This window comes from Monodelphis domestica, chromosome 6 (assembly GCF_027887165.1).
Source record: "Monodelphis domestica isolate mMonDom1 chromosome 6, mMonDom1.pri, whole genome shotgun sequence".
NCBI lineage: Eukaryota > Metazoa > Chordata > Mammalia > Didelphimorphia > Didelphidae > Monodelphis > Monodelphis domestica.
This window is the reverse complement of record NC_077232.1, coordinates 120559665-120584412: the sequence shown is the minus strand read 5'-3', so window position 1 is coordinate 120584412 and position 24748 is coordinate 120559665.

Genomic DNA, 24748 nt, shown 5'->3' with positions numbered 1-24748 from the left:
CTGGTCCTTCAGTGTGAATGCAGTCAAATCCTGTGTAACCTGACTGTAGCTCCATGATATATATTTGTTTCTGTTTAGTAGTTTGTAGTATCTTTTCCTTGGTCTGGAAGTTCTTAAACTTGGCTATAATATTCCTGGGTATTGCCAATTGGGGATTTAATGCAGGAGATGATCTGTGGATTCCTTTAATCTCCACTTTACCTTCTTGTTCAAGAATATCAGAGCAGTTTTCTTGGATAATTTCCTGTAGAATGATGTCCAGGCTTTTTCTTTGGTCATGATTTTCAGGTAATCCAGTAATTCTTAAATGATATCTCCTGGATCTATTTTCCAGATCTGTTATTTTGTCAATGAGGTGTTTCATATTTTCCTCATTTTTTTCATTTTTTTGATTTTGTTTTATAGATTCTCGTTGCCTTATGTAGTTATTCACTTCTAATTATTTTATTCTAATTTTTAAAAACTGAATTTTACCCCTGACTTTTTTATTCTCCTTTTCCTTTTGATATAGTTTTCTTTGCTGGTCATTCAATATTATTTTTTTAAATAAAATCTTTAACAGTTCCATATGCTATACTTAGGATTGTGTTGAGCCAAATGCAGACTACTTTTGGTATATAGACCTCTTTAGTGGAAACTCCTTTTTTATTGACAATTATAGGTAGCATTGATAAATTGAGTGACTTTCTAAGAGTAAATAGTTAATAATTTTTAATTAGGAATTGAATTCAGATATCTAGAGTACAGGGAGAGGCTCATATTACAATACAGCTGATCATAGTAAAGTAAAAAGCAAAGGGAAAATTATAATTAAAATAATATTCCTAAATCATTAAATAAAAGCTCAATTTTGATATCATCTAGGAATGCTCCTGGTATTGCAAAAATGTCATGGTTTCATTTTTTGTTAACATTTAATATGCATCCAGGTGAGATAAAAATGTTAAAATAAAAAAAATATTCCTTTGGGAACAAGGGTTTTTACTGACTAAATGATTTTGTAACATGATCTGATGGGCAGAAGTTTATAATTAATGAATGAATTTGTTCATAAACTATAATTAATATCACATATCCATTGAATGATGCATCTAAAAATGAAATAATCATTTGTATGATTCTCCTGTAATAAATTGCTTTAATAATCTGAACAGTGTTGATAGTCATTTATTTCAGTACCACATTGCAACATAGATGCTATCCATGACTTTTCCATCTTCTTGGTGGTAGTCTGTTAGGAACTTGCAAAGCAAAGAATTTTTCCCCCATCATTTTCATGAATTCCATAAAGAAGGAAATCTTTGTTGTTCATAATATTGTTCTCTTTAATTACAATAGAATTCATTTTTACCTTGGTACTAATAAAGTTCATTGCCTCATTTTCAGTATCATTATATAAGAATGGTTTCTTCTGGGAGCTTGGAGTGACTATTTCCTAACAAAAAGAGAAAGATCAATCACTTGAATCTTTGCAGAAAGACTTGATCAGTGATTTTCCTTTTTATCTGTACAGAAAAATGAAGAGTAACAGAGAACACAGGGCACAAGGAAGTGTTTCCTAAATTGTCAAATGGTATATTAAAATTTTTATTCAAAGTCCAAATCCTGTACTTTGTGCAGGGTCCAAAGTCATTGGTTCAGAATGTTTTCTCCTGTCCTGGATTTTTTTTTTAAATTTTTCCCCTGGATTTGTTTCTTAATAAATTTTCTTTTCCCCTCTGTGTTAAATAGGCACTTGGTCAACACTTTTTGTCATTAGAAAGAGGTAGAAGGTGGCCATATAGTCAAGGACTAGTTTTAGACCAAGTTCCCACTCATCCTAGAAGGGAAAAATGGAAGTCATTACACAAAATACCAAATGAAGAGGAAAAGTCCTTGAAAGTCAACTTGCCATATCCTCAGAGGATGCGAAGATTCCTTTAAAGTACCAAGATAAATATTTCATTTTTGAATATAGGGCTCCAGACATAGGTAAATGGCTATCATTGAACATCAGTCTTGAAAGGATAGAAATTCCTTCGATTCACTCCATCTAGTTTGATATTTTATTCTTAGGGGATTATATTCTTCTTCAGGTTTTTTTTTTTAACCACAATGCTTGAATTATATTCTCCTCACTGATTACCAAGTTGTCCTTTTTAGACTCTTTCCTTTAATTTTCTTTAAAGTTACTTTATTCTTTGGATCATTTCTCTTATCTCTTCAAAATATCTTCAGTCATGACTGTATTCATTGTGATTGCTTAAATGATAGAACATATGCAGAAACTCCCCAAACTTAACTTTTTATTTTTATTTTGTTTTTAATGTTACACTTTCTTTCCTGGTAGATATCTTGGACTGAATGAATTCCTGAGATCTCACATTCAACAATGTTAAAACAGAAATTATTATTCCCCTACCCTATAATTAACCCTTCTAACTGCTATTTTTTGGGGGTTCCATTATCTTTTCTATCAATGATGTCCATAACATTATCTTTGACTCTATCCTTCCTTTTCTTTCATGTCAATCATTTGCTCAGTATGTTCTGTACTATCTTCACAACATATTTGTTTATTCATCAGCTTAGTTCCACTGACTCATTCACCATGCTAGGTCAAACATCATCATCTCTCAGTTGAATAATTGTAGTACATTTTTAGTTGATCTCCCAAATACATTTTCTTCCATCTCCAAAAGATTCTTGAAGTAATTCCCTGTTACCTCTTTTATTTGTCATTTAAAGTGCTGGTTACAAAATGTCTTCTGCTTACCTTGTCATTCTTGTTCCATATTAATTCCCCTCATGTGCTTTGTGCTTTGTATTTCAGGTGAAGTGACCTATTTTCTCTTCCTCATACATTAGCTCATCTCCCATATCTAGTATGCATTCTCTTCCCTCTGCCTCTTCAAATCCCTTCTTTTCCTCAAAATTCAACTAAGTTATTCACAACATGTCATTCCTGATGAACCAAATTTTTTAAACTCTCATATCCCTAAAAATATGTTGAATTTATTTTGTATATGTTCTCTATTGAGTTAATTTGTGTACATATTATTTCTATCATTAATTCATTGTGGGAATACATGGTTTTATTTTTAGCATTGCATCCAAAGCTACCTGTTTGCTCTTTTCCATCCCTGGCCATTCATACTGCCTAATAGTCCATCCATTCTGTTTTACTCCAGCTTATTCCAGCTGTTCAGTAAGCACTTGCTCCACCCTGCCTCACCCTTCCAAAAGTAGACAACTTATGAGCAAAGGCATCAGAATTCACCTAATGTTTTAAGGTACTGGTCCTATTTTCTCCTTTATTTTTACTTTGTGATATATTGGAGAATTCCTCAAACATTATGATATTAAAATAGAAAAAGGAATTAAATAAACGAGTCTTTCCTCTTAAAACACAAACTGCATTGCTTGTTGTAAAGCTTTAAAAGTGGGAGATTTTGAGTGACTGCCTTTTTAAAATAAGAAAAAAAATAAAACAAAAGGTCTTTTTGTATGGGAAAAATAGTACACATTATCCCTGAGTCAAAATAGGTGCTTAAGAAATACATGTTGGTTGATTGAATCATTATCATCTTCCTTATTACTTATGACCTTTTTCTTGAAATGATCATTGATTTTTTGTTCTTTCTCACATCTACTGACACCATAATTACTTAGATAGCATTGTGTATTATATTTACCAGTACCTTTTAAATTTTCCCTCCTTTATATATCTCTGTCACTATACATTTAAGTCCTCATTATACTTCCAATATACTAGAAGGAAGAGAAAAATATTGTGCACTATTGGGAAGCATTTATCCCAAATAGCCATCATTTCATCAAGTAGAGGTCATTCCAGATTAACCTAAATTTCTTCTTGTGACAGTTATTAGAGTGGTATACCAGGGTAATGGTATATTTAACAATATCTTGATTTCTAAGTACTAGATAAAGTTTATTCTTATATTCTTTGTTCAGTAATATATTCTTTGTGAATTAATTTGTACAAGATGAATTCTTGTAGATTTCAGTGACCTTGGTAAATAATATAAAACTCCAAAATAAAGGATATTTATTAAGATATCTCTAGAAGAATATTTTTTTAATTTGTCTTTAAAACCTTTGCATAAGATTGTTTATTTTATTGCCACAAAAGCATATAGAAAATTCTTATTTCATTTCCAAATGACACAAAGTTGAAATTCTACTTCAACGAGCTTTTATTCACTTTATACTTTATTAAGTTACCAGACTTATTTCTAAAGAGAAAGAAAGAAAGAAAGAAAGAAAGAAAGAAAGAAAGAAAGAAAGAAAGAAAGAAAGAAAGAAAGAAAGAAAGAAAGATCTTTTTCCAAAAAGGAGGTTAATTATACTTGAGAAGTATGAGTATGTAAATAAATTTATATATCACTTTCCTAATGCCTACAAAAAATTAAAAGAAGTTAATGGATGAGTGAGATAATCTTGCAAGATGTTTCTATGTTCACATTTTATATTATTAATTTTCCTTTTATCCTTTTTCTTTTGCTCTTAAAGAGATCTAGTCCTGTCATTTACTGTTATCCCTTTTATATGGCCAAGAGCAGACAAGTAGTAATTGAGGATTTTTTTTGGGGGGGGGCTAGGTAGAGAAACTATTCTAAAATCTTTTGCTACTTGAGATATTCTCCATTTCCAGAGTCATAATGAAGGTAGAGCAGGGGCAGATTACAAACATATATGATGTTTTCAATAAAATATAAGAGGAAATAGAGAGAAGAAAAATTGAAGCAGCAAATCTGACACAGAGAGAAAATGACACAGAGAGAAAAACTGGATAAGATACTGTCACAAAATCTTGGTATCTGATATCATCAGATATACAGACTAAATCTCACTTTTTTTGTTGGCATATTTTAAAACCACAGTTCCTTTACTATTCCCCTTTTTATTAGAACATATGGGGAATCAAATAATCAAGTTGAACAAAGTCTTTACATTTTGTTTTACTGTGTAACAAGCTTCTAATCATTTAGAACTTTAATATATTTTAGTAAACCAAGTAAAGTTAAACTGAAAAGCCAGTGAAAATTCAATTGCAGCAGTCTTCTGAAGACATTTGATTTAATGTAGGATAGAAACTGATAAAATGATTTTAAGATAATAGTAATTATCTTATTTCAAGAAAATATGCAATGTTTCTTTTTATGAAATTACATTATGTCTCAGGTTAGTGAGGAAAAAGTAATCCTGATTAGTTATAAAGCTTCCCGAGGAGAGAGAAGCTTTAAGGTAGGAACATAGAGGAAGAATAGAGGTTCTGGATACCGCGAGGGGGATGGCGGAGCCAAATTAGAGGTATGAGGTGGCAGGAATGAGTCAGAAATGCAGGCCTTATTAATTATCAATGAGCCACAGCAAAACTCCGATCAGTGGACTACTCAGAAGGCTTGTACCCTTCCAGTGATCCAAACTTAATACCACACAGGTTGGAGAGATGATAGAGAAAAGAAAGTGCCTGGCTGAAGGCCAGGTCCCAGGTGAGAGAGATAGAGAAGGAACAGAATTAAAGATGGAGCTTGGCCAGAGGCCAAGCTCCAGCAAGGACAGACATCAGTGGGAGCTGAGATCCAAGAGGAAGAGAGGGAAGAGAGAAGGCAGAGCTTGCTGTGGCTGTATTTAATCTCTTTGATATGCAAATATACACAATACGTAGGGATTGTTATCATTGGTTAATGATAAGGAATAGGTGTGGTTTCTCTTAACCAGGTGAACACAAAGAAACCTATTTTCCTGCCTAAGCTGTGGGAAGTTGGGTGTCAAGGGTCAGAGGCTTTCCCAGCCAAGTGCAAGACTGAGCATGCTCAAGACTGAGCATGCTCTCTTCTAAGACAATCTGTACATACTGTTTCCCTTGCCCATAGCTAGGGGTGGACTGCTACATCTAACCCCTTTTTGTTTAACATAACAATAAGTAGTGCAATATCAAAATGTAACAACATTATAGCATTAACAAATTCAAACACTCAGGTGCATAATCATATCCTGGTACAGAGATGAAAAACCAAGCCAGATTGTAGAACTTAGATATAACAATCAAGCGTGATCATCAGCATAAACTGATTCAGTGATCAATTTTCAAAAATCCCAATCTGATCTTTCTATCTACCTGTCTGCATATCAAAATCAATGTAACAGTCTTGGTAGATATCAAATTATTAAGAAAATAATTTTCACTCTACTGATCCTGGTTTAATGAGGTAGAATTCTATGGCTCACATGACAGGTGCAATAATCAAACATGCCACCTTTCACAGTCTGGACGATCAGAAGTTGTCAGTCTTTACAACAGTTAGCAAAATACTATCTCTGGAGATGAAGGATGAGTCCTTCCTTTCTCTCGTACTGATACTGCATCTTAGGGATATATTTGTGCTCACTGCCAGATGCCTGCCACATAGGAAACTGGTTGGTAGCTCAATTCCAGGACATCCAGCGACTGAGAGCATCAGTGCACCATGTCTCTGCATTTCCCAACCTCAAACATCCATTTCATATGGAAAATGTATAATCGTGGCTAAGGCTGTCTGGTCCATAATGAAAGATTCATTATGATTCCCCTTACATGCAATCAGACATCACTCTCCAGAATAGTCATCTGAAAATTAACAAATACTGTCATGTTCTCATAGTCTCATATTTCCATGTGGCTGAAACAGTAACATACTTACACCTTTGTAATTCTGGATCAGAACATCAACAGTACTTTCCTTGTGCTTAAAATTCTGGCAATAATTGTGCAACAGAAAAATCAAAGTTGAATACTTGAAAATGAATCAAAAGTGTTCTCTCAAATGAGAATACTGATATCTATAAGATTCTTCTCCCTTTTCTTTTTGTTTGTGTGTTGGGAGAGATCCCTTCAAAGAAAAACATCCTCTCTGAACAATTCTGGAGGACCATATATATAACATGTCAAATGATCTTAGAAAGTGATCCTGGGAACCTGATCCCAAAATTAATACAAAATTCTAGACTCTTGGCTCACTGTTTATATGGCCTTTGAAACTGAGCCAATGTGTTATATCAGAACTTACATTCCAAATGATTTCTAATTCCTGATCTAAATAGATCACAATTTGCCTTGTATATGAGCATAATTTTGCACCATTAAAGGCCTTGCAAAAACATTAATACAATTATTGTGAATTTTTTTACAAATACCAATATTCCCATACACTTGATATTCTCATTTGTACCTTAAATAACCATGATGATGATAATGAAGTAATATTTCAAGTTCTGACTGCATATTTCTTACATCATCCTTATTTAAATCTCTGCTTGTATAAATAAACCCATCAATATGATAGCAAAGCATATAACATTACCAATGTTTGAAAAATTCATTCTACCAAACCAATGTTTGGGTAAATAGAAGCTTAAGTTGTTTTTCACATAGAAACAATTTCTACAGTTTCTTGTACCTATAGAATTTGACATAGCCTTTTCATTCCTAGTTGTCAATGTATAATAGTCAATGTGCTTTTTCTACAAGCTTATTCATGCCTATTGTGTCATGTTTTCAATACATACTCCAAAAAAGTAAAACTGAAATTATACTTTGCCCTTGCTCCATGTATTTGTGTCTAATAATTTGTTCCACCTAGGAGAGACAATGACTGAGCGTCCACAGATATTGCCAAACCCAGAGTCCTCAGTTTACTCCTGAGGTCTTACTTCCATATGCCAGAACGTCTTCCAGTATATGAAAGGGAAGCCAATAGACCCCGAATGCAGCGGCCATCTGAATTCTCTGACTGTTGAGAGAGAGCAAGAAATTGTTTCTATCAAGATATTACCCACAAAGACAGGGTATCAGGAGTAATGGTTAACAATGGTATTAACACTTAACTACACCTATGGTAGTCAACACATAATGTCCATCCAGGTATTGTCAGTAACATAAGCTTTGTCTGGATGTCAATGATCTTTTACAATAACTCAGGTTCCTGATTAAAGATATCATAGTGCATTTTGCCTGATCTCTCATCCTTTCTTGAGAGTAACATCAGTATCATCTGTCCATTAAACATGCCTATGCAGCATTTTCTGCTTAGCACCTCATGTTTGTTGTCAGAGGTATCAGATCTATGCTATGAATGAAAGTTTTCTATCTCCTACTCTTTGGAGAGTCATACCAATGTCTATACCCTTGTTGATAGTAGCATTTCATACAATACAAGTAGTAGTTTTACAGTGCATACAAAATAAATTCCTTTTGACAGTATCATATACAAAATACAAGGTATACATTTGTAGCTAAACAATTGTAGCTATTTAATCTCAATCCCATAGTAAAGTCTCTGGAGTTTGGGATATATCTGGTGTCTTATACAGACATGAATGTGTCTTAGTACTTCTGAGTGTAAATCTTGAAATCTCTCAGACTTGTGAATGTTAAAAATTTCCCCATCAGGGAATTCTTAATTGGAACAAATTCCCTACTGAGAAACATTTCCCATTTTGATGTGAGAACTCGCCAGGATCAGAAATGGGATGGCCTCTACTCCACACGTACTTAAGACTGCTTTAGGGGAGAAAACTCATTGCTAAACAAAGAAAGTACTTGGATCCATGCTTATGGTGGGGCAAGGAGTTCTTTGAGCCAGGCCTGTTTTTAGAATTGATACAATGAGATGCTAGGTACCTAAAAGGGTCGGGCAAGTTTTCTCTTGATGAGATTAGTTGACTCAGCTATGTTTTCTCTCATTCAGACTTACTGAGGATCTTGGTCGACTTAGCAGGAATTTAGATGGGCAGTCTTTTGGAAAGCATCTACAGTGATTGGTAGATGTAGGGACTTAGGGGAGGTGACATGGGAGAAAAACCGCTATATAAGAAAAAGCAATATCCTTTTGGATATATCCTTTTGGAGAATCTCTGATGAGGAACGCTTGGGGAGAATCTCTTGAGAGAGGCTCTGGAGAAGGGAAGCTCTTGGAGGACAATCTCTAAGGAGGTCTCCCTGGAGCTCCTCTAAGGGGACTCTGTCCTTCTGGAGGCTCTGGAGAGAGGCCCATTGGAACAGTCTCTGGCTGGAAGGCTCTCTGGTGAAGTCAGCTGAGATGGAACTGGCCTGGTGTTACTAGAATCCTTGTTTAGTTAGACCTTGTGGTGAGTGTTAAAAAACTGACTGATTTCTCTTTTAAGACTCAGGTCTAGGCCATATTGGCTTGAGGGCCTTCATACTTATTCCTTTCTTACTCTCTCTCTCTTTCTTTGATTACTCATTGTATTGTTAATTAAAATCCCTATAAAACCCAATTGACTTGGGTATTTGAATAATTGGGAATATTTTCCTGACGACTACCTTATATTTGATTTAAAACCCAAGACACTGTAGTGAAACATATTTCTGCGGCCAAAATTTACTCACCCTCTCTTATATCTAACACAATTTATATCTTCCACCATTTTAACTCACTACAGTTTAAAACCTCAACCAATTTAAATCTCACATGAGTTAACATACTTGATGTTGTTCTGGGTACCACATATTAATGGATGTCAGCATGACAAGTGTCCATCATTAGCCTAATAGCAAATGTCTCTAATAGTGTAATGTCATTGATCTGGAGTGATATTACTCACCAGAGATGTGTCCTTCCAGCGAGCCTGGATTGAGGCTGGCATGTAGATAACTGATGTCAACAGCGTTCGTTCTGCTTCTCTTCCTGGTCTGTGTCAGCTGGCATGAAGCATGACATGGGTGACCAGATGTTTTCATTATCTGTGAACATACAAACAAGACCTCGACCCAATGTTATCATCCCCTTGGGTCCCTTACAGTCTTAATATCTTGATGATATTCAACCCAATTCAGGTATATCATACAATATAATCTTTATCATTACATTCAATACTGATATTGCATAGCTTTAACTTATATTCCTTCTGGGGTAAAGAAGAGATAGATGATTAGTGATACCATATCCACCCATTTTCCTTATGAAATTGGAACTGTCACAGCTTAACAAAATTGACTTCTAGATAAGTCTGATTCTAATGAAGACATGTTGTTTGCAAATATAATGTACCCTTCAAGACAATAATCATAATTACATTTTGGATAGTAATAACATTTTGTGCTGCAATTGGACAGCATTCATTGTGGTGTCATAACATTCACAATCGTACCCTTTGATATTTGATCAAATTTGGCTAACATGGAACAATTCCCATCAAATGATTGTAAGTTACATATTGTACCAATACCATTCAAAAGTTTCAGTCATGTGATAAAGTTAGATATTATAACAAATACCTACATATTCATAGAACAGAATATCTGTCAGTGACTTAATGATATTCTTCTGCATGTAAATTGTTTTTCATACAAGTACATTTGTGTGGATAGTGTGTTAAACCTGCCTATAAGGCCGTGTTATTGCCTTTACATGTGCATGTGCTGCTTTTCTGGTGTCCTGTGCCAGAAACCTCTGCCATCTGTCCTTCTGGGCAGATTTTCTTGCCATCAGATGCTCTTGGTCATCTTCCATGGACTTCAGGTATCTGAGAAAATAGACAAAAACCTTGACCCCAAATGAAAGCCTCATTGGGTCTTAGAAAGTTAGAAAGTGACAGAACATATATACCTTCAGTTTTTGAACCTGGGGCTCATAAATGCCTTTGAGCTCTATTTACCATAGCTTGCATGTAAACCATGACCTATCCAATTCAGCCCAGCATTGCTGTTAACAGCCCTGCTATTCCAAGCTGTTTGGAATAGACAATTTTGCACAATTTTTCACAATATCTGTAACCACTTTGCTCACTTCTTCATTTGAGCTTGAACCCATAAACCAGGATATTAAGTACCTCCTATCACTTCTCACAGTTCAACCTTTATGCCAGGAGCATGTTGAAATGCATCCTTTGCTCCACAATGTGTAATGGATATCTTTCCCTCTGCTGGAGCAGAGAATGCTAGTAGCTGTCTGCTCAAAACAGCAGTTTCACAGCAGTTTCACCTTTGACTTTGCAAAACAGCATGTATAGATGCTTAAACATTTGCCTTTTCAAACCCATATTATTATAAAATCATCATACCATAAATGACGTATGATTTGACCCACGTGTGCTGTGATCTTAAGCATTTGTCTGACTGTACACAATTTTTTTCTTTTTGAAAAAATTCATTTTGTGCAATTATTAAGATTATAGCATTGCCTTATGCTATAAAAGTATGCACAGCATTATCAAACAGTTGCACAGGAGTTGTTATTTCTGAACTATTGCAGTTAACTTCATAACTGAAATGATCTTGATACTATGACTAGGATTATTACCTTCATCTGCCAATTCTGTAAACCTTCACTGCAAAATAGATCATATTGTGCCAGTAACCTTTGAATTTGTATTATTATCATAGGTCTCATTTCATTATCATGATCAGCTTCAATATCTGTAATTTGAGTAAATGGTAGTATTGCCCATCTAAAATCATTAATAAATCACTGTACTGATTGACAAATTACTTGATAACTTTAATAATTAACTACTGGTAAACAGATTGAATCCTTCTTACCATGCTTTCACTCTGCTGAGCATGTCTTATTTCTCCATAGTAAAAGCTTTTCCAGTTATAAATCATTTGCTTTCTGGATACAGGTACATTAATATGCCTAGTAAAAAGTTTCTGAACTGCATACAGGTTGTTTGAATAATCTCTGCCCAATATTTATCTTGTTGCTCTTATTTCCTGCTTAGGAAATTGTTAATAATTCCTCCATAGTTAAAATTAGAAAGCATAAGAAATTCCTTTAAATCATATTCCAATTCATGCTTGTTATATCTTAGTATTAAATTTTCCTTCTGGCTAATTACAGCATTAGTGATAAAAACTTGCCGGGATGCTGCCTTCCACGTGGCTCCAGGGAAGCCACGTGGCTGAGAGAGAAAAAAATTCCATGCAGCTTCAGATCTAAGCCCAAACCTTAAAATTTTCTGTTTGCACTTTAAGTACCTGGTAATTTATGCCAAAATTCCATTGCAGAGAAAACATTTCTAGTCCTGATATTCTGTAGCATAACACAAAAGTCAGAGAAAGGTTTTTAATTTTCTTTAACTTTCTCTATCAAGAAATATAATGAGACATTCCTTTACAATTTTGCCTTGTCTAACCCAAATTAGAAAGATTTAAATTCTTAAACTTTACTTCACTGTGATTTCATTTCATTGTAACCATTATGGTAAAGCCAGATTTTTCCTTCAACAAAAGCCTGCCTTTACCTGGCTGGACCTCAAACAAAGGATTTCCTAGGACCCTTTTTATATGCTTAAATAGTGTAGAGGCTTGATTTAAAAAAAAAATTCTTCTGCCGTTTGGCTACAGGATTGCAACATATCTTTTCAAACTAGGCTTATTTAAAGTAATTCAGGATTATTACCTTGATTTATCAATTTTACTGAGACCTGTGGTTTTATTAGAAAAAGTTTTTAGAAATTATCTCCGTTGACAATTGTTTCTGATACTAAAAGTGCCCTGCTTTGTTTGAGTCAAAGCAACCTCTTCCTTTTCAAATTCATGAGTAGAAAACTGGCTCTCCGAGCTTTTGTCTTAGGTCCCGGTAAATTGATTTTGCACTTTCCTAATGAAATCTTAACTCCTGCTTTTTCTTTTCCTAGCTGCTCCTTTTGAAATTCACTATGCTAGAGCCTGTTATATATAACTATGCCTGCTATAGACAGAGATTTCCCAAGTTACAGAAATCGTGTCAGTGAGAGGTTGGGGGTGGGGTTACAGCCTTTGTGGCTTCAGAATTCCTTCCCTAAAGTTGGTGGAATTCTGAGGTCGCCTATGCCTCTTTTGTTTTAACCCCTTGCGAATCGGAAGTTTCAGGTTGAGTAGTCAACCCCGCTAAACGTAGACTCAGCCAGCAGATACCAATCTCCCCTGGTGAGGGTTTTGCTGGGTCAGTTTTTCTACCTCCTCCTCCACCTCAGACCTCGCCTCAGGTTTTTTGTATTTGTTTAAAAGTCTGGATCTGCGCTTAACCTCCAGAGATACAGGTGGGGGAGAGGTGGCCAAGGCATAGCATTGTATAGGCAGCCCTGGTGGTGGAGGAGAGGAATGGCACTCCCCCTCAGAGATAGTTTGAAAAGGAGAGGAAATCTCTGAGCTTTTAAATCAGTTTCTGCTGGAGCTCTAGCCAGCTCCTGTCTGTCCCTGCTTTCAGCCCACACTGAAACCTGGGAAGTGCTAGTTTCTACAGCCTGTTGCTGTGTTTCCTGCATTTGCGGAGTTGCTTTCTCCCCAGAACTAGAAGTTTGGAAAGGTAGAACAGTTTGAATCATACTCTGACCGACCATGTGCTTTCCTGCCTCGGTTTCCCTCATCCTGATATTTTTCTAATCTTAGTCTCAGGTAGTTAAGCTTTTGAGACCTCACTTCCTCTCCTGTCAATCAACGACATTAAGAGTCGAACAGGGTTCAGAGGAACCAATCACTCCACCTCGAGCAGAGGAAGACTTACCTTCTCGGGCCACAAAAGACTGGCAAACTCCCTCAGACACCGTCACCACCAAGCCTTCTTTTTTTTTCTTTCCCTTGTGTGAGGGGACGCTTCCTTTCCCAGCTGTGTGAAATAAAGGGTTGAAGGCCAGATGGGCTCCAGATAAAGCTTCCTGAGGCGAGAGAAGCTTTAAGGTAGGAAGATAGAGGAAGGATAGAGGTTCTGGATACCGCGAGGGGGGTGGCGGAGTCAAATTAGAGATATGAGGTGGCAGGAATGAGTCAGAAATGCAGGCCTTATTAATTATCAATGAGCCACAGCAAAACTCCGATCAGTGGACTACTCAGAAGGCTTTTACCCGTCCAGTGTTCCAAACTTAATACCACACAGGTTGGAGAGATGATAGAGAAAAGAAAGTGCCTGGCTGAAGGCCAGGTCCCAGGTGAGAGAGATAGAGAAGGAACAGAATTAAAGATGGAGCTTGGCCAGAGGCCAAGCTCCAGCAAGGACAGACATCAGTGGGAGCTGAGATCCAAGAGGAAGAGAGGGAAGAGAGAAGGCAGAGCTTGCTGTGGCTGTATTTAATCTCTTTGATATGCAAATATACACAATACGTAGGGATTGTTATCATTGGTTAATGATAAGGAATAGGTGTGGTTTCTCTTAACCAGGTGAACACAAAGAAACCTGTTTTCCTGCCTAACCTGTGGGAAGTTGGGGTCAAGGGTCAGAGGCTTTCCCAGCCAAGTGCAAGACTGAGCATGCTTAAGACTGAGCATGCTCTCTTCTAAGACAATCTGTACATACTAACTGTTTCCCTTGCCCATAACTAGGGGTGCACTGCTACAAGTTAGGGAAGGAGTAGATAGGAACTTGTCTGAAAGTTTAGTCAGAAGCACAGTATTCATTAGGAAGTACATGCACTAGATTCTTTCTTATGAAACAATTGATTCATACCACAAGTTAGAACATGTTGGTAAAATTTTATATATCCCTTTCCTTTGTTGGTCAGTTAATTGACAACCAACTTTTCTGTAGGTGGCTGAAAGAAGGGCAACAAGCCACTTGTGAACAGTTATTACTACTGCAACACTTTAAGTGTCACCAAGGATGCTCATCAAGTATACATACAGCCCACATTGTTGTCACACATAGTACAAAGAAAACTGAGTAGAGAGACTAGCTTAAGTGATGAGAAAAGCTTCATAATGAAATTGACATAAGCTGACCCCTAAAGGAAAAGAGTATTACTGTGTTAAACTGATAAACTTACTATAAAATCATAAGTCCTACTCATGTGTTCAATAAGCAAACTTTTTTGATCTAGGATGAAAGAATGAAAAAAATGTCTATTAAATACTTAATATATGCAAAGCACTGCTCTGTATGCTAGAGAAACAAGTAAAAAAGTAAGACAGTCTTTTCTCAAAGAGCTCAGATTCTAGTGGATGTTGAGGAAGACATATGGAAGATTTCAAATACAAGTCAGATATAATGGTTTCATGGTACTTAGAGTACAGTAGCAAAACAGATGGTAATGTCTCTTTTTTCATTTCATTTCTGCTTGTGAAATCATCTTAGTTTCTGATGATGAACCATTTGACAGTGCTCAGGACTTTAGCAGTAAGAATTTTTATTTCCTGGGTTTTTGGTGTCTATTTGGATGCAGTGCCTATAGAAGCAGTGGCCAGGCTACATCTCATCTTCACAGAGGATATATACTCAGATGATAGCTACATAAGCTAAGTTGGAAGCACAGATATTACCAAGGCTATTGGGATTATGGTGCTGGGATATTTCCAGTGAGGGCTTGAAGGAAAGTCATGGTTTATGCATTGGTATTCCTTTGACTTACCTTCTCTTCCTCTTCTTCAACATTAAAAAATGGAATGACTCCCTGAGGGGATAGCGGATTTCTTATCACTGTAGGGCATTAGATTGAAATATATAATGACTCCTTTTTAAGGACATTATAGAGTTTATTCCTATTAAGTTTCATATTGTTCAAGAAATGAAGGCCTCTGAAATTTCTTTCAATGGTGACATTTTGTATGAATTGGCTTAGTTTGTGAACATGTTCATACAACTTTGGACAAAGAAAGTTTCCTTTGTTGGTCAGAAATTCTCTAGACAAGGTCTTCTAGATACTTGGGCTTCTCACCTGGTGTTTATGGACTTGCTTGTTTGATAATGGCATCATATTATAACTGATTTGTTTTGTAATCCTATGGATTTTATATATTTCATTTAAAAATATACCAAAGAGTCCATAGTTTTTTTTTCCAAATCCCAAAGGGGAATAAAATACCAAAAAGGTTAAAAATCTCTTCTAGAAGGTTTTATTGGAATTTTACTACATGTGAACATAACTCTGAACAAAGATTGTTTGGGTATTTTAATTAATCATATGCAGTTTAAAAAACAGGATAGGAATTCTTATTTGAGAACAAACCAAAAACCTAAAAATAGTTTTTAGAAATATTTTTTTAAGTTTGTTTGACATAAATGAGAACCAGATGATGGTAAAGTTGGTTCCCTCTTACGTAATAGGAGAGTTTTTAAAAATTATTATTTGTAGTTCTAAAAAGGGATCCTGATGTGGAGACCATCCAGTGTACAGATACAGAGAGAGATGGAAGATAAAGCTATATATATATATATATATATATATATAAAACATTAGAGTTGGATCTCAAAATTTAGGATGTGTGAGTAGCCTGAGTAAAGGCATAGAAATAAGAAAAAGAATATATGTGAATATTTTTTAAATCTTATTTGACTGCAATGGATAGTGAATGCAATATATTTATTAATATATTTATCTTATTCAAAGTATGTAATTGTAACTAATAATTATCTAATAATACAAAATAAACATTTAAAAAATTAAAAGGGTACCTTACCATAAGGACTAACTGTTGAATTTAGGTAGTTTCCAACTAAGGCACATAAAATTACTAAGATGTATATCTGGAGATATGTCTAAGCCTTCAAGAAAATGTTGGGTAAAGCCAAATCTAAACATTTTGGGTAAATGCAAATCACATACTTTTTGAATAGACCCAAAATAAGACCTGAGTGGGGTCCAGTAATTTGGAGGGGCAATCTTAAGCTGCCTTGGAAATCTCTGAGGTCAGAATGACCTGTGCATAAGCTTTAGGCTAAAAACTAACCATCTGTACAAGGCTAGGATCAAACAATATTAATGAATAATAAATGCTTTTCCCCATAGAATTCTATAAGAATGACAAGTTCAAGAGGCAGGAGATGAAGAGACACACTGGAAAGAAATGGGTTTGAGGTCCTTTTTCCCATGTTCTATTGATCATGTTATTAAACAAAGAATCAGACTTAAGTCACCCAAGGATTTCTTTGTTTATTTTGAATTTTATTCCAACAGGCAGGACTCCAAAGACTACCAACACTATGGTGAGATGGAAAAAGAAATAACTAATAGGCACTCCTGCATATATTATTCATTGTTACTTTTTCCATAAGTGAACTGTTAAATCCTTCTTTTCTATGTTGAGCAGAAGACATTTAATCTGGAGACCCTGGAAATCCTTTCATGCTTGAATATTTTATGATTCTTATTTAGTGTACAAAGTTTGCCTTCCTGCTAATTTTATTCCTGTGGGACACTGAAAAAAGGTAGTACTTGAGAATCAGTATTAGGAGTATTTAGTGACTGATTTAATTAGTTATTATTAATGTATTTTGCATTCTATATTTATTAATGCCTTTGTAAAATCATAACATTATAGATTTTAAGCTAGGAGGAACCTGAGAGATTTTGTAGTATAATCATATCACTTAATAGATAGAGAGATGGGCCTAGAGCAGTTAAATGGCATGGCTCTTTGTTATCTAGGAATGATTAAAAACCAAACCCAACCAAGGGCTCCAAATAAATGAATTTGATAGGACAAAGTTCTGAGTTAATTTAGGGGTACTATAGTGGAAAGTTAGCCTTAGTTGGGAGACCCTGATGTATACTGTAAACCTCTGATGATTATACCTATCTCCTAATTGGGTCATCTTGCTTTGTCCATACTCAGACTTTCATGCTTTAGAATTCCAACAATTGTGAATTTCAAAAAAGGCAACAATTTATATGGATTCTAGATATGCTTTTGGCATTTGTCACTCAGTCGGGATGCTATGGCTCCAGAGAGGATTTTTAACCTCAGCTGGAAAATCCATAGCTAATGCAGAAATTATTAATGAAGTTCTTTCTGCTCTCAAACTGCCTAAAGCCCTAGCTGTAGTTCATTGCTCTGCCCATATAGGTGGCTCTGACCCTGGCTCTAGAGGAAATGACCGAGCAGATGCCACTGCAAAGCTAGCAGCCATAGAAGGACCTGAATTAATTTTAACACTAACAACCACTGATGATTTAAATTTATCACTTTCCAATAATGAAAAGGAAGTGGAAAAATATATAACCAACACGCCTTTCGTGGCAAAGCTTTCGGTGGGTGTCCTCTGGCTTACAAACCTTTTGAGCACCTACAGATAGATTTCATAACAATGCCAAAGGCCAGAAATTATAAATTTTGTCTAGTCATAGTAGATCAACGGACCAGATGGCCGGAAGCATATCCTGTGACCCGAGTCACAGAGGCTTTTGTAGCTAAGGTGCTTTTAAAAGAAATTATTCCTCGTTTTGGCCTGCCAGCACGTATTGATTCTGATAGAGGAAGTCATTTTACCGATTCTGTCTTAAACCAAATATATTCTTGCTTGGGGATAACTCCCAAATTCCATTTTCCATATCATTCCCAGATCTCAGGCCAAGTAGAGAGGATGAACAAAGAACTTAAAACTATGATTGGCAAATTATGCACTGAGACCCATTTAAAATGGCCTAAGATTCTCCCTCTGGCCCTATTTTATTTTAGAAGCAGGCCTAGAGGAGACTTACGTATTTTACCATTTGAGATGCTTTTTGGACATCCGAATATACAGGCTAAGCCTTTCTCCTCGGCATATACATCACTATTAGGGGGAGATACTACTATTGCTTCCTATATACAGGAATTACAGCATAAACTGTGTGGACTTCATGAATCTGGAGCTGCAGTACAAGCCAGACCACTAGACTTTTCACTTCATGACCTGAACCCAGGAGACAAGGTGTATATTAAGAATTTCCAGCGTACTGGAGCAACTCAGCCTTTGTGGGAAGGACCATTCCAAATATTGTTAACTACTCCAACATCTATAAAGGTTGGAGATAAGGACTCTTGGATTCATTGCGCACATGTAAAGAGAGCATCATCTGCTGAGGCTGATTGACTGTATCCTATCATATGCATTGAAGATAATAATCCATTGACAAGTGGATGCTGTTTTTTCAAAATCACACTGAATTCCTAATTTTTTTCTTCTCTTTCCCTTATTTTTTAAATTATTGCTTTTCTTTTGAATATTTGAATTTTTCCCCTTTCCTCATTTCTTGTACAAAAGGTACATACAATTAAATTTTTTTCTCTCTCTCTCTGCAGTAATATAAGTTTAAATATACATACCCAAACAGCTTTAGACTGTGGGAACCTGCCATTTATTGATAAAATGTTATGGGACTATGATTAATGTTTGTGTCTGATTCCAGGAAAAGGGATAAAAACAAAGAGCACAGATTTTACCTGAATAGTGCCAAAAGAGCACACAGGAAATACTAATGTGGACTCGAGGTTGCGACGCTTGACATACATTAAGTTGTAGGACTTCCTTGTATCTACACTCTTTATACAAGTACAAAAATTTGACTATCAAGCTGGCTCCCTATATCCTTGAGAATGAAAAAAAAGTCAGATCAGGGAATGACTCTTCCCTATCAAAATAGAATTCTAATTCCTTTCCTTATTGTAATATGACAACTTCCTGTAGTCTTGGCTGCAAATGAGTAAGTGAAATATTACTGCATTCTGTCCTACCAACTTGTGGGATAGAAATTACTTTAATTTGGACCTTTACAAGGGCCCATTATGAAGTTATTCTTGTTTACTCAACATTTTATACATAGATTTTGTTATTTTGATTCTGATTTTGAAATTTTTTTCCCTTTCTCCCAAAAGTTTAACTTTCTTCCATATTTTTCCTTTTATATATTTTTTGTTTTTTTTCTTTTGTTTTATTATTTTTGAATTCTTTTAATAACTGACTCATACAACCCCATAACTCAACAATGCATCCTGAGTTGAACTGAATTTGTTTAACACCCACTTCAGGGGGGGATTGTATTTTAATAAAAATCCAAGATTTTGAAAAGTTTTTTTTTTGTTTGTTTGAGAAACATCTTCAAGGAAGAAGCTTACTAACTCCTAAATCCAGAGAATGAACTGTTGCAGAAAGATGCCAGAAAACCTACATTACATCAAGATCAAGAATGAACCTTGGGGTGTGGTTAATTGAACTGAAGGTTGATTGAATTTATTTTGAATGTACACTCTTCTGACAAAGGGGACTGCCTCCTAATTGGCTTTTGTCAATGTGCCCAGCAAAAAATTGGTTTTTCTGTCTCTCTCTATCTCTCCTATTTTTCCCTTATCTCTAACTATTGTAATTTCATAGCTGGTATGTTACAAGACCCATGGGAGAGATTAGTCTTCCTTGGGCCTCAGGGGGGGATTGTGAATTTCAAAACTACTCAACCCTATTCAAACCATTCTTTAGAAGATGGGATTTAGCTATTTCCTGATCAATAACAATAGAGATACTTGGAATAACAGAATCAGGTCTTGGAAACTACAATCTCCACCCTGCTCAGGATAACAAGATTTAGGAAGGGCTGCAGCAAAACTCAAGATTTAATTATTTGAGAATATGGCCTTCAACAGACATGTGCAAGAAGGACAGATCTCTGGGCAGTCCTAGGTTCAACTAGAGCCACCATTGGCACAGGTGAGACACAGGAAGTGAGGTAGAGGACAGCTGAGGAGTTCTGGGGACTTCCTGTGTGGAGGGAGAGAAGTTGTTGGAGCCTGGTGCTTGGAGGGGAGGAGCCCACAGACTGTTCTCCATTTTGGTCACGTGAGTGATAGGGACTGATCTCTTTTATTTGCCTCGGCTATCCAGGGCTTTGGGTCTTTGGCTCAGCTTAAGCAGAGTGGGTATTTAAGCCCTATTTCCTTCTCTCCCTTTTCCCTCTCTCTCTCTTTCCCTCTAATACTTTTCTTCCTCCTGTTTGTAATTAAAACACCATAAAAAGGTTGACAGCTGACTTGAGTTTTCATTTAGAAATTACATAGCTGAATTCCTTGGCAACCTTCAATTAATATATATCAGTCTTTTAAAGTGATTTCCATATCACACAATGTTATCTTAATATAGATAGTTTAATCAGGTAATGACCTTACTTTGAACCTTTCAGTGGTTTTATTTTTATAAAAAATAAAGTAAACATCAAAGCATATAAAACCTTCTTTGGCTTGGCTCAAACCCAAGATTCTAGTTTAATTTTCCACTATTTTCTTTTGTACACTCTACATTGCCTACCAAACAAACTGGATTACTAGTCCTATACTGACCATGTCATGGTTATTCTTACTGATATAATTCTACATATGCTCTTCCCTCAATTTTTGGGAAAAAATGACTACCTTCTCATGTCCATATATTGAAATCTTTTACTTCCTTCAAGATCCTTTTGGCATACCCATGAAATCTTACAAAATTCCCACAAATTAGAGATGACTTCTCATTCCTCCATTTTTCTCCCCTCTTTGTGCAATGCCCTATACCCACTGAATTCTAGCTTACTTTATAACTATTTGGATAGCAAAATTATACTATGCATATTAGTGTATTTTTAGTTCCATGTCCTGGTGCAATTTAGATGCAATGGCCTGGAAACTCTTTTCAAATTCTGACACTTTATGATTCTAATATAGTGAACATCATCCACTATTCTGCTAGATTTATCAGGTCCTTGAGAGCAGAAATCAGGTGATTTTTAATTTCAATTTTTTTTATCCATAATTCCCATCATGTTTTACTGTTTATTACAGGCATTTATAAAATGTCTATAGAATTATTTGGGACTTAGAATGAGTTTCCTTAATAACCAGAAGCACTATGTTAAGAAATTAGTACCTATCAGTCTTAAATATAATTGGGCCTAAAATAATTTAGCCCAATTCATAAAGTTTATGAAAATATAAAATGTATAAAATGTTTATAAGTATACTATTTTAGAGCAAATGAAAAATAGAAAACACTTTTGTGTTCAAAATTGGAGAATGGCTGCAAAAATTATGATATACAAAGGCAAAAAAACAAAATTGCAAATATAAAAGAAACATATGAAGAAATATGAAAAGGCTCATATTAGACAATATGAAACAAAATCACCAGGATCCATGTTATATACATACTGACTACAACTATTTCTAGAAAAAGGAAAAAGGGCAAAGAAAGATAAAGATGAGCATTCATTAATTTCAGATAAAGTTGGTAAAAATATATATATAGAATAAAAATAGTTTACATACTTTGTTGGTTGTTAATGCATTTGGTGTACTTATGTTAAAGACTAAAAATACAGAAAATATTATTTTCTCATGGTTTTAGATTTTTTTTTATTGATGTCATATTGTGACCATGAAAATATGGGTTCAAGACTTTGAATTGCCAAAAACTTAAAGATAATTTTTAGTGTCTTGATTTAAATAAAAAATAAATGGTTGCCATGGGAAAAATTCCCAAATATGAAATACCCAAGTCAGTTGGGTTTTATGGAGATTTTAATTAACACAAATGAAGGAATTAAAGAAAGGGAGAGAGACAGAGTAAGAGGAAATAATAGGAAGGTTATGGCCTAGACCTTTCTTTTAAGAGAGAAAACTAAGTCATTCTTTAATCACTCACCACAAGATTGTCCCAAGCAAAACTCTAGTGTTCAGAGAGACCCTGCAGTTCAACTTCTGAGCTCAACTGATCAAAAGTCCATGAACTGGTTCAGACAGCTCCTTTTAAAGAGAATTTTCTCCTATGTCACCTCCCCTAAGTTTTCACGTCTACCAACCACAGTAGATGCTTTTTCAAAGGACTGACCATTCTTAATTCACATCTTGTTATCACCTTCTCTGGGTAGACTAAAACTTCTGAGTATTTCACATCTCTTTGCTAAGCTTGCCCTTTTAGTGATTAATTTGACCTTGTAGGTACTTAGCACCCTTTTGTATTAGATCTAAAAATAGACCTAGATTAAGGGCTTGGCCTCACTGTAAGTATGGGTTGGGGACTTTTTTCATTGTTCAGTAAGGAGTTTTACAACTTTATCTTTCCCCTTAAGGTATGCCTAAATATGGGTGGATTAAGGTTAAGTTCTCAATAAATTCCTGCCCAAGTACCTCCATTGTTTAAATGGGGAATAACCTTAACCAAATGTTTTAAGGTAGAGTTTGAGCAGTTTTAAGATTCACAATATTTAGTCTTATTTTTCAAAAGAAGTGTATGAATCCCTGATAATTTAAGATTGTCTCCTCATTGAATTTCTGACAGAATTAACATTCTCAATCCTTATTCTCTGATTTTTCCACTAAAAAGAAAACATGGGAATTATTTCTTTGCCTCAATATCCAACTTAATTGCCTAGATTTGGTTCCTAATAACAATGTATCTTGTCTACACTATATTGGAGAAGACACAATGATGCATGTAGAAGAAAGACAATTATCAAAGTCATTTATTGTCTCCTACATATGAATCTTATCAAGGAAAAATATGAAAGATAAATTTTGATTATAAGTGTAAAATTTCAGTGATTTTCATAGAAACATGAGAAAAAAATCTCAGTGAGGAAAAAGATCATAGAAGTGAGCTAGTCAAACCCATGCATAAATATAATGAGAAAATTGGCCTCCAATTTTTCCTTTAATTCCTCCACTGAAGAGAAACATATTATATTTTTAGGCAGCCCATTCCACTTGTTAAGAGTTCTCATTGTTAGAAAGCAATTCTTTACAGTTGGCCAAAATTAATAGGATAAAAGGTTTTATCTCAAACTAAAATACATTATAGAAAAGTTTCCAATGACAAGGGTACAATCATAAAGATAAAGGAAATTGTTCACCTTAAGTTGGGACTTTTTTTTTCAAGGTAAGTCAACCTATGGAGCCAAAAGTATTTTTTTTCTCCTTATTAGTCTCACAATGAATTTTCTGATATGTTCTTCCTTTTTGCTTTGTAAATCTTATTTTTACCTACCATTGCCTTTGTATTTGATCCACAGTCAGTATTAAAGGAACAGCAAAGTATAATAGAAAGAAAATCTGCAAAGGTAGAAAGATGGGAGACATGGGTTCTAGTTCAGTTTCCTCTGCTAGCTGGCTTAATGAAAATATCGCTGAATGTCTGATGATGTCAGTGTTTCATTATTATGCAAATGGAAATAACAGTCTCTTCTATATCTACCTAACATGGTATCTGCAAACATAACATGTAATAATCATAAAGGCATTTCAAAATTTTACATTAGAAAATTAGCTCAGCAATATTCACTGGATTTAATAAAGTGAATAGAAGTAGCAATTAAAAAAAGGTAAAGAATAAAATATAGAGGTGATACTTTCTCTTTCTTGACTTTTTAAACTTTTTTCAATGTGAAAACCTATCTTTAATTTTGTTTTATTACTTGCAAGTAATTTAAAAGATCCCTTAAAGACTATTGCCCATCCTTAAATACCATCATCAGAAATGAAATGCAAACTAAGGTTTTCAATATTGCTTCAATTATTAGGAAAGGACTATAATTATGGTCAATATCCCTTCCTTACCCAGATGTTGTGAGGATAGAATGTTAGAAATAGAAGGGACAGTGTTGATGAAAAATATTCTAATACATCAACAGTAGATAATGAATTGGACTGAAAGATTTCTAAGGTTCTTTTCAAGGTTAATATTCTAAGATTTGGTGATCTCATTGAAGTTGCTAAAAACTGCTAAGAAATTAATTTTCTTTTTGTTGGAACTAATGAACTAAATTTCATTGTAAAATTGTCCTACAAAGGAAATTTTTTAAAAAAAGGTTGTAGCATTATATTTTCAATATATTTGAACTAGACTAAACAAAGAAAAAATAATAATATTCCCTAGGAAGTATTCCTATTAGATTACTTAATAGTGAATTTTCTGTTTTGATTTCTATCAATCTCCTATTTGACTTCATAGAATAGACAGGATTGCTTAAAAAAAGCCACCAAATAATGAAATAACTTACATTAGAAGTAGGCAGGAAATATGTAGTGACTCTCAGTATGTTTGAAACAAGA